Genomic DNA, 8635 nt, shown 5'->3' on the forward strand with positions numbered 1-8635 from the left:
CTGCTTTGAGAACCATGGCGCCATCTAAACTTTGAAATAATCCTTAATTAAATATATTGATAAAAGAACTCTAGTGATGACACTTCCACTATTTTCAGTGACGTACCGATTCTCACGTGACTTTCATTTTCTGTGCGCGCGCACCCGATTAATAAGATAACTGAACTTTGAGCAATGGATTTTTTTTCCACTGGTACTTAAGATATGCCGTCAGGGTAGTCATGGGAATCAATTCTTAGTTATCTCAATAAAGAGTCTTAGCATTGGGAATAGTCATTGAAGGTCACGCTGAAAAGTAAGTTATAATAATAATAATCAGCTAGGCTATTTTATTATATTTAAAATGAAATTTTTAGGCATTCTTTTATATATATATATTGGAAATGTATTAGACAGAAATTAGGTCTAGTAGGGGTAAGATTAGCGTAGAAATTAAGTTACTATCACGTGACTCGTTCATTTTTCTGTGCACGCGCACGTTTAATAAGATAACTGAACTTTGAGCACTGGATTTTTCCACCGGTACTTAAGATATGCCGTCAGTGTAGTCATAGGATTTTTCACTCTTAATAAATACTTTAAAATGTAAAAAATAAGACTCATTATTGAAAAAAACTTAACACATAGCCATTTTTTAGCAATCTTCTACGTAACTCAATTTTCCAAGAGGATTGTTTTCCGTAAACATTTTCAAGTGAGAGCTCGATTTTGATATCGTCAACGTGGTATTTCCAAAACTATCCTTCGAGTAGCAAAGGGTTTTTTCCAAATACTCAAGTGGGTTAATATGTGCCGTCAATCATTAGAGGCAGTTTAAACTGTCAGAGAGAGACAGCCAATAGAATTTGAGGGTTATTTGAAGTTTAGATCACGTGATGAATTATTCTCAACAAGATAGGAATAAATTAATCTTCCGTGCGTCATTTCTCTACGGCACATTGACGAGTAAAGACCTGCTGACGGATCGCTCAGTCTTTTCTACAGCTTGACAAAGGATTTCTACCCATAAAGTAAGTAACTATTTTTTCTTGGTAATAGACTATATTTTTAGACATATTTAAAACAATTTGCATATTGAAAAAAGCATTTATATTGATAATTTTAGCGTAGAAATTTAACCATATTGATAAAATTAGGTTTAGTAGACTTAGGGGTAAATTTAGGCTTAGAGAATGTATCATTTGAAACTATAGAACGTATTTGGTCTAGATCAGCTATGGACATTGAAGTGTATCGACTTGAAACGTTTCGTCACTGGAAAAATCCGCACGTCACTAAGGAGCAACTAGCGAAGGCTGGATTCTACTATATTCAGCAGGGCGATGAAGTACGATGTTACAAATGCCATGGCGTATTAGAAGGATGGAAATCAGGAGACGTACCAGAACTTGAACATGCTAGATTCTTTCCAAACTGTCCGGCTAGGGATAATTCACCATCGGAAAAAAAGTACCTTTCGCTAGAATGGGACATTCCCCCGACGCCAAAAGCAACTACGGTCTCTGACAAAAGCTTCTCACCTGTACCAGAAGAAGACGTTTGTAACTGTCCCTCGGATGTCAGACGATACTGTTGCTAAACACTACAAATACGTGAGTTAGAACTTTTAATTAAATTAAGTTGCAGGAGATCGTTTCACCCCATTTAAATGCCTGTAAACTTAACTACTTTAATTTGTTTTAATTGTGTAATGTACAAGATAACCATCTAATGGAATATCTGATAGTACCTACTAACATGTAAAACAAAGTTCTAAAATAAAAAATTAAATGTAAATAACTTGTTTTTATTGCCTAGAGATTAGAAATTAAGGGGTTCGAAAGCGATAAGCAAACGGGTAAAAATCTAATCTCCAGATATCTGCGCGAGGAAAACTAATTTTGGAGAATGGGGATGGGGGAAAGCAGGGATGTACCCAAAAATGGACCAAAATGGACCAAATGTACCCCAAAAACGACCAAAGTCACCATTTTCGGCCCTATGTACCCCATTTCGGACCAAATGTACCCCAAACTGGACCTTTTAGCTTTATTGTAATGTTAAACTCCCATAGAGATTCCCCTAAAAAGAATAATAAACTGGCGGTCCAATTTTGGGTACATTAATTATTTCGGAGAGATAAAACTAATTCTGGCAAACTGCTGCGATTTATAGCGAATGGGGAAAAAGCCAATTTCTAGCGATTGGGATCGATAGTATGAGAGATAACAATTATGGTTGTTTTTATTGCCTAGAGATGGGGGAAAGCAACTGGTGATTAGAAGGGGTGAAAGCAATGGGGGAAAGGAGCTGGTGACCGAGAGATAAAGTATCCAGTGAATGGGGGTTGGGGGAAAGCAACTGGTGATTAGAAGGGGTGAAAGCAATGGGGGAAAGGAGCTGGTGAACGAGAGATAAAGTATCCAGTGAATGGGGGTTGGGGGGAAAGCAACCCGTGAACGGGAGAATCTGGTGAATAGAAATTCTGGTGATTAGAAATTCTGGTGATTAGAAATTCTGGTGATTGAGAGAGAGGCGCGGGTGGGGGAGGAACGGGAGAGGCGCGGGTGAACGGCGGGAGCCAAGCTACAGCTTTGTGTCTATTTGGTGATTGAGAATGAAATTCTCAATCACCAGATAGACACCCTTCTCTCTAGTACCCGTTAGACTGATCGAAACATTTACCTTGCCGACCATTACATAAAAAGTAGTAGGCGGGGCTTAACTACGTCGAGTGTAAGACATAACAAGACATTTCAAATTCGTGGCTCGAGGTTTAGCGCGAAAAGAATGCGTCGCCATGGTAACAAATAGGTGATCTTCGAGCGCAAAAAAAGGCTTACCAGAAAATTGATTTAAAAACCTCAATTTGTTATCGTACTGAAGTTTTATGGGTATTTATAAAGTTATTCGTTAAACAAATGTAGTGATAAATAATTTCAAAAAGAGAAAATCAGGTAAGCTAATATATAATAACTGGGACAAGGCTCAATGAAAAGTTTTGGCAGTGCTACGTCACTGTTTTTTTTCAATAGTTTTTATCGTGGAGAGAAAAATATCACCACAATGGCGGCCATGGCCAAAGCTACGGCCAAACCTCAATTTATTATCTTACTGAAGATTTATAATGTTATCCGCAAAAACAAGTAAAGTGATACCTAATTTTAGGTATTTATATGGTTAAAAAAAGAGAAATCAGGTAAAGCTAATATATAATAACCGGGACTAGGCTTAATGAGTCGAAGTTTTCGTCGAATTAGGGTAGCGAGGCGCGACAGTTTATCTTTCGCGCTTTCTACGAGCATCATCACGGCTGCCAAAATCTTCCTTAGACATTCCAAGTGTATACCTATATAATTTCTAGGGCTGTGCGGGTATTGATACCCGACCCGATACTTTAAATTTTTAAATACCCGAAAGTGATCGGGTATTAAATTTTTTACCGCCAAATATTCGGGTATTAAAATTTTCCCGCCAAATATTCGGGTATTCAAATTTCCCGCCAAATATTCGGGTATTCAAATTTTTGCACCAATTACTGTGAGGTATAAGCAAACTGAAACTGAAACTGAAACCAAAAGTATGCGCATAACGCCAATCCCGCACCTTTCTGTCCATATTTCAACATATGTCTCTAATGAAACTGTACTAAAATACTAAAATAAAAGGATTGTTTTTGAATTTTGGATAAATAAAAGTTTAATTATTTAATTCCCTTAAATAATGTAACTACCCGATAATTACCCGTTATTTTTAGTATCCGAATAGTTATTTTGCTTAGGCTTAAATACCCGAATACCCGATAAAAATTGGCTACCCGACCCGATACCCTAAAGAAATATTTCTGATTTACCCGTAGCCGACCCGAACCCGAAAAAGCACTACCCGCACAGCCCTAATAATTTCCTGGTAATATATATAAACTAGTAAATTCGAACTGCAAAGAGTTTCGCGCAAGGGATAGAAATATTGCCAAAGGGACAAGAACTAATTCGGGGAAAACATGGCACCCGGAACTAAGTTTAAAAGGTCGCCGATGAGAAATCGCCTATATTGGGCGATTCATGAAAAAAAAACTGCGGGAAATCGGAATTATTATGGAAAAAAGACTTTGAATTTGTTGAAAGGCTATGGGAAACAATATTAATTTCAAATAGAACCAACTTGAGATGTAAAATATTTTATGCGTACAAATTTATTTTAAATAAGTTTTAATTATGACTTATGAGTAACACTTATTAAAACTTATTTCCTACGTAAACGTTTTTTAAGTTTAATCGCTAAGTTTGAAATTCTGTTTGATAAACATTAATTAACTTCAGTGAAATTTGTAAACTTTTATTTATTATTTAAATTTATTATGTCTTCCAACACATTAAAATTTCGTGAGTGACTGATTTTTCTCGATTTGAACTAGACCTATTGAATCGGCGTGTTTTACCGAAGAATCTCAATCTGTCTTACGCGCTACAAAGATAGGTTCGCATTTTAAGCGTAAAAGTAAGCATTATCTCTTCTGCCGTAGGCACTAAACAAAACGCTGAACATAATCCTTTACAACCGCGAAGTCCGAGAAAAGGGTCGACAGTCGCTACAATAGAAGGGCCACGAGGGGGAAGTAAAAAGAATGTTTTAATCCTGTTTTTTTGTCCAAGGGGGGGGGGGGACTTTAGGCCTAAAATATATGTAAAGAAGAGCAACGGGTCACCCTGGAGCGATATTGTAGGTCTAAGCAATATACGGCTATGTCGTATCCTTCCTCGTGCCTTTCCACCCATTACCAGGTGACGCACGGCAAGACCTCATCCCATAGAGTTTCTATAGGAGGAAAACGTTTTTCACAATCATTCTATCTGGTTATATTAAATGCGACTAAAAGTTGAAAATATTATAATAATAAAACAAAAGTATTATTGTATTATTAAGTTAATTTATTTTTATAAATACGAATCAAAGGAAGAATTAAAGAATTCTGTGTATTTTTTCGTCATTTTATAAATTTAAATATATCGGTTTTGTAGATGGCGTAGTAAGATTGGAACGCCCGCGAAAGGTGTAACGGTCAGCGCCATCTGTTGATTTTCATTGGTACTAATAGTCTAAAATGCTTCCCCTTAACAAAGCACGCAAAGCGCTAAAAAGGACTGTTATAAAAGAAGGAAAGGTTCAGGGAAATACAATATAATATTTTTTACTGTTTTGTGTTTAGAAAAAACAATTTTGATATTCCTTCCTAAAGTTGTATTCTGGGATAATAATGTTTATCAAAATGCACTGTATATAAAAATACATTAGAATTAAAACAAATATTGATACTAAACTACTAAATATTAAATCAACTAAATTTACATGTTAAACATTTATTACAGTTAATTATATTATCTTGAAGAAAATCAATTTTGATATTCGTAATGTTAATTGAATGAACCTGCGACTGCAGCTTATGGCTCCGGTTTTACGCTGTTATGTCTCTGGAACGGAATACGTAACATTTTTCATATTTGAAAAATATTAGTTTTTATAAAAACGTTACATTTTACATACATATCTCGCGTATAAATTTAATTTAATTCGTATATTTTTGTAGTTTTATTAGATGTAATGTCATTTTACTCATTACTAATTAGTATTATTAAAAGGACATATTTAAGATTGAACATTATCGTTACTGCATTTTTCAAAGGGTAATTATGAAGTAGTTAGAAATTGGAAACAGTTGGTATTTGTGAAAGTCGCCATTAATAATACTTTCGATTTCGTTAAAAAGATAACTTCATCTGAATAAATAAACCAAAAGAATATATTTTTATAAAGAATTCGAACAAAATTTAGACATGACGTAAATAATCTTAGCACGCGCCTTTTAAACGCGCTAAATAGATGGCGTCATCCTCAACAACGCTTATGAGCGATTCCAAAAAAATAACATAAACGCGCCACAGATTTATTAATCAAATGCAATTTAGATCAAACCTTTTAGTTAATTAGTTGGTTTAAAATAAATTAAAAACCATTTTCCGAAAAGTGAAACTTCATCCCCCATTTTCACCCCCGTAAACAGACCTGCCAAAGTGGTAACATGTATTTTATTTTTTGTTAATAACCCAAAAAAATAGCTGTTTGCGCAACCGCGTGTCATCAAAGTTGGCCCTGAAAGGACAATGGCAGCGCCCGATGGAGGCCAATTTTTCGGAGGACACGTGCCGGAAGTGGGTAAACGCTTCGTTACAAGACCGTCTTTGATTCATCGTAATGTGATATTAAAATAATATGTAGGCCTAAATTTTAACATTTGATAGGTTATATTTCGTCCACTAATCTCTGTAAGAGCTATTGCCTACGCTAATGGCCTCCAAACGTTAAAAGCATCTGCTAATGCGCCGTCTCGATTTCGACGTGAACCGAAAGAGGGCGTATCGAATAATTTCATGATAAATATACCTACACTTCTTATCTCTTTAGAAAGATGTTTAAATGAAAAAGTTTCTTTTTTAAAGACACATAATTTCCAAGTGGAAACTCGTTGATTTCCTAGCTCGTTTAAGAAATGATAAAATAATCCATTTTTCTCATTAAGTATGAGTTTTCTAAAAATGTTTTTGGACCACTACCTGAGAGCGAGAATAAAAAAATGTCGAGATATGTGACTTTTGAAAAAAAATCGAAATAAGAATTATCGAGTGTTTTTATATTAGTTTGATTCATTACTTAACGTTTTTTAAGTATTATCATATGTAACATAATTACTCATAAGTGTACCTCTGTATAACATTTCCATATAAATAAATTCAATGAGACCTTGTTTCACACGGAGACCCAAAAATGCAAAAATTCTTAAAATTCTATTGAAATGGTTAACATGGAAACGAAATTGTATGATCGCGAGGCACGAGCTAAACTGTAGACTGTTAAAGATACAAACGCACACAAACAAATTCCAGTTTCCCATTAGTAAAGCTGATGACGCGTTTTTCGTCACTGAGCTGTACAAGAAAATGCTTTTTTGGCATACTTATGAGTGATTATGTCACATATGGTATAATTAACCTTCTTTTCATGTACTTCAATTATTAATTTACTGTTGTCATAATTGTAGATTTAAAATAAAACTAGTATATTCTGTTGAAGTACTGAGTTTTTTTTTCTTTTTCTTATTAAATTTAACGTTCCTATTACCATTGTTTTACTTTACACTAATTGAAAACTAATCACGAAGTAAAAAGGTTTATTCATTTTGGCCTTTACCTCTTCAGATACAGCTACATTTTTTGCTTCTGTTAAATTCACTTTATTAACTAATTATCTTAGATTTAAACACTATGGAAACAATGGAAATTAGTTTTGTGTCCCAAATTTGAAGCATTTTTCGATTAACGTTCCTGAAAACCCTTGAATCCGTTTTTAGGCTTTTTGAAATTTGCGGGCTAATGTTTCCTAGACATTTTATACTTAGGGCAAACCCAAGTATAAAGGCAGCGCTATCGCCCTCTTTTGAGCAAATTTTTAATTAATTATATTTCAATAATAATTATATTAAAATGTTTATCTTGTTTTGAACATTTAAAAAAATCATTATGCAACTTTAATTAACGGGAATATACATTTAAACGCTAAGTCGTTTACAAGCGTCCGTTCTCCTCCGTAGATGGCGTTAAATGTGCTAGGGAAAACATTACTTCTTTAGAGAGTGTATCTTTGGGGAAAATGTTTATCCCCCTATTTTGTATCCAGCGATACCTTGGTGACGTCAGTGGTGAGATTCAGCATAGGAATAAAACTTTCTTTTTTTTCCTGGGAGAACGAGAAACAAATTAACCGCTTTATTTAAGACTATTGTTACTAAAAAGTGTTCGATGAAAGCGGCGCAATAATTACCACTGGTTGGTGAAGGCGTTGTGATGGTATTTTTGAAATCGCTTAAAATTTGTTTGTTAATATAACATTCTATATAGGATTTATATTGCAAAGGTGGGGTGGGCAATATTTATACGTAGCTGAAGCGAGTTGAAGGGGGTGGGAAATCTTCATACGTAGTGAAAGGGGATGGGCAATCTTCATACGTAGTTGATAATCAGTTAATAAAACAAATCATATCTTAAAGCTTCTTGTAATTAATATAACTATAGAATAGTGTAACAGTGATTAAGGACACATGGTGTCAGAATTGTCTATATCTACGCCGGCTTTTGTATTTTTTCCACAATAAAAGGAGACATGGGAGGTTTAGCGCCTCCCAAAGAGCTAAGCCTTAACGGTAATGCTGACCAAAATTGACGATTGTTTAAACAAAGGTTTACGTTGTATTAGGAGGCTTCTAAGAAAATCTCATTACTTTTGCGTGTAGCTGGACAAGCAGCAATTATATTAACTGACATAGGAGATAAGAAGTTACGTAAATGTGTCAAGTAGCTGAAACATTAGCAATGCAACTTCCGTCTTGGGGGGGAGAACGTTTTTACACATGAAGCCCACAAAGAACAAGTCGATGCAATTAGCCACAAGAAAGTAAAAAAAGGGTTTAGATATAAGCCTGCAGACGAATCGCGTGTCCAACAGCGAACATCTACTAAGCAAATTAAGAATTGTTATAGATGCAAAGAAACTCATGAAGTAATGAAATGTCCTTCATAAGGACAACAATGTCTGAAGTGTGGCG

This window comes from Leiobunum rupestre, chromosome 11 (assembly GCF_980474605.1).
Source record: "Leiobunum rupestre chromosome 11, qqLeiRupe1.1.hap1, whole genome shotgun sequence".
NCBI classification, from domain to species: domain Eukaryota; kingdom Metazoa; phylum Arthropoda; class Arachnida; order Opiliones; family Sclerosomatidae; genus Leiobunum; species Leiobunum rupestre.